We start from the raw sequence: 3,459 nt of genomic DNA on the forward strand, positions 1-3,459 counted from the left end.
GATGTCGATACATGGGTAAAGAAATAAAATTCTTAATCAAGTGAGAGGTTGTGCCAAGAAAGATCTCAACAGTAAGAGAGACACAATTCAAGGTATTATGGATTCTTTCTTGAGGTACTTCATATTGGAGCTATTGTTGAACATTACGATTTGAAAACTTATCAACTTATATAAATAAAGAAAACTTAAGATTTTTGTGTTGTATTAGAAATTTCTTCATGTGTTTTAAAACTTACCGACATCTAGCAACTTCTTTCATTGATTATCAAATCATTTATGTTGACTACACCAAAAATACGAGAACAAATTTCTCTTATTTGATGTGACACTCATGATTTGTCATTTTAATGTAATTTCCAATTGATAGCATCATCCTCTATGATTCTAATTTTGCGTGGCAGTTCTTAGTTTATTGGTATTATAAACTTGTATCACTGACCTCGAGATTTTAAATTTTGAAGCTAAGCCGGAAATCAACCTTTTTGAGAAGCTTGGCACAGGCCTTGACGAGAAGGTTACCTGCTAAGTTTGATGGTTTGATCACGAAGAGATTGAGCGAGACAGAAGTTTATCTAATTTTGGAGATATATGAAGATAAGTGATCTATCTCTTCCTTATTGTTATCGTCTCTAGAATTGGTGGAGATGGAAAGTTGGATAGTAAACATCCTCAGACCAAGTTACCTCAAATTTGGTGCGAGATCTTGGTTTTTGCAAAATAGTTCTTCTAACAGTTTCCATCCCCGAGGGATTTTTTTGCTGTAAGAGGAACTATTTTGTTTTTGCAAGATTCTCTGCTAGTTAGTAATTTTAATAAGTAATCGTTGTAACATTCACATATTTAAATTTTTTTTAGAACTCTTCTTATGATTAATTTTTACCTGCAGTATTTGCTTTGATGTCCTCCATGAGGACCAAGAACGATTGGTTGGCACTCTCGAATGATTTACGTTGGCAACCTTCCTGTTGATATTTCAAGTCAGAGGGTGAATTCATATTTCAGAAGATATGATTAAACATTGTACATGTGACTCTTTGGCCTCCGTATTATTGGTTTTTCAGACTTGTTTATGGGTTAAATTATTCCGTGGCTTTATTTTTTTTGTTTCGCATGACAGGTTTACTCGATCATTTTCATTAAACAAAGTCGTGGAGGGCATCGTGGATAATGTGAATTGTGCTCGAAAAGGGATGTCATTACATGGGTTAAGAAATAAAATTCTTAATCAAGTGAGAGGTTGTGCCAAAAAGGATCTCAACAGTAAGAGGGACACGATTCATGGTATCATGGATTTTTTCTTGAGGTACTTCATATTGGAGCTATTGTTGAACATTACTATTTGAAAACTTATCAACTTATAAATAAAGAAAACTTAAGATTTTTGTGTTGTATTATAAATTTCTTCATGTGTTTTAAAACTTATCCACATCTAGCAACTTCTTTCATTGATTATCATATCATTTATGTGGACTACATAAAAAATACGAGAACATGATTTCTCTTATTTGATATGACACTCATGATTTGTCATTTTAATGTAATTTCCAATTGATAGCATCATCCTCTATGATTCTAATTTTGCGTGGCAGTTCTTAGTTTATTGGTATTATAAACTTGTATCACTGACCTCGAGATTTTAAATTTTGAAGCTAAGCCGGAAATCAACCTTTTTGAGAAGCTTGGCACAGGCCTTGACGAGAAGGTTACCTGCTAAGTTTGATGGTTTGATCACGAAGAGATTGAGCGAGACAGAAGTTTATCTAATTTTGGAGATATATGAAGATAAGTGATCTATCTCTTCCTTATTGTTATCGTCTCTAGAATTGGTGGAGATGGAAAGTTGGATAGTAAACATCCTCAGACCAAGTTACCTCAAATTTGGTGCGAGATCTTGGTTTTTGCAAAATAGTTCTTCTAACAGTTTCCATCCCCGAGGGATTTTTTTGCTGTAAGAGGAACTATTTTGTTTTTGCAAGATTCTCTGCTAGTTAGTAATTTTAATAAGTAATCGTTGTAACATTCACATATTTAAATTTTTTTTAGAACTCTTCTTATGATTAATTTTTACCTGCAGTATTTGCTTTGATGTCCTCCATGAGGACCAAGAACGATTGGTTGGCACTCTCGAATGATTTACGTTGGCAACCTTCCTGTTGATATTTCAAGTGAGAGGGTGAATTCATATTTCAGAAGATATGATTAAACATTGTACATGTGACTTTTTGCCTCCGTATTATTGGTTTTTCAGACTTGTTTATGGGTTAAATTATTCCGTGGCTTTATTTTTTTTGTTTCGCATTCCAGGTTTACTCGATCATTTTCATTAAACAAAGTCGTGGAGGGCTTTGTGGATAATGTGAATTGTGCTCGAAAAGGGATGTCATTACATGGGTTAAGAAATAAAATTCTTAATCAAGTGAGAGGTTGTGCCAAAAAGGATCTCAACAGTAAGAGGGACACGATTCATGGTATCATGGATTTTTTCTTGAGGTACTTCATATTGGAGCTATTGTTGAACATTACTATTTGAAAACTTATATAAATAAAGAAAACTTAAGATTTTTGTGTTGTATTAGAAATTTCTTCATGTGTTTTAAAACTTACCGACATCTAGCAACTTCTTTCATTGATTATCAAATCATTTATGTTGACTACACCAAAAATACGAGAACAAAATTTCTCTTATTTGATGTGACACTCATGATTTGTCATTTTAATGTAATTTCCAATTGATAGCATCATCCTCTATGATTCTAATTTTGCGTGGCAGTTCTTAGTTTATTGGTATTATAAACTTGTATCACTGACCTCGAGATTTTAAATTTTGAAGCTAAGCCGGAAATCAACCTTTTTGAGAAGCTTGGCACAGGCCTTGACGAGAAGGTTACCTGCTAAGTTTGATGGTTTGATCACGAAGAGATTGAGCGAGACAGAAGTTTATCTAATTTTGGAGATATATGAAGATAAGTGATCTATCTCTTCCTTATTGTTATCGTCTCTAGAATTGGTGGAGATGGAAAGTTGGATAGTAAACATCCTTAGACCAAGTTACCTCAAATTTGGTGCGAGATCTTGGTTTTTGCAAAATAGTTCTTCTAACAGTTTCCATCCCCGAGGGATTTTTTTGCTGTAAGAGGAACTATTTTGTTTTTGCAAGATTCTCTGCTAGTTAGTAATTTTAATAAGTAATCGTTGTAACATTCACATATTTAAATTTTTTTTAGAACTCTTCTTATGATTAATTTTTACCTGCAGTATTTGCTTTGATGTCCTCCATGAGGACCAAGAACGATTGGTTGGCACTCTCGAATGATTTACGTTGGCAACCTTCCTGTTGATATTTCAAGTCAGAGGGTGAATTCATATTTCAGAAGATATGATTAAACATTGTACATGTGACTCTTTGCCTCCGTATTATTGGTTTTTCAGACTTGTTTATGGGTTAAATTATTCCGTGGC

Source organism: Primulina tabacum, chromosome 10 (genome assembly GCF_025594145.1).
Source record: "Primulina tabacum isolate GXHZ01 chromosome 10, ASM2559414v2, whole genome shotgun sequence".
In the NCBI taxonomy this organism is placed as follows: domain Eukaryota; kingdom Viridiplantae; phylum Streptophyta; class Magnoliopsida; order Lamiales; family Gesneriaceae; genus Primulina; species Primulina tabacum.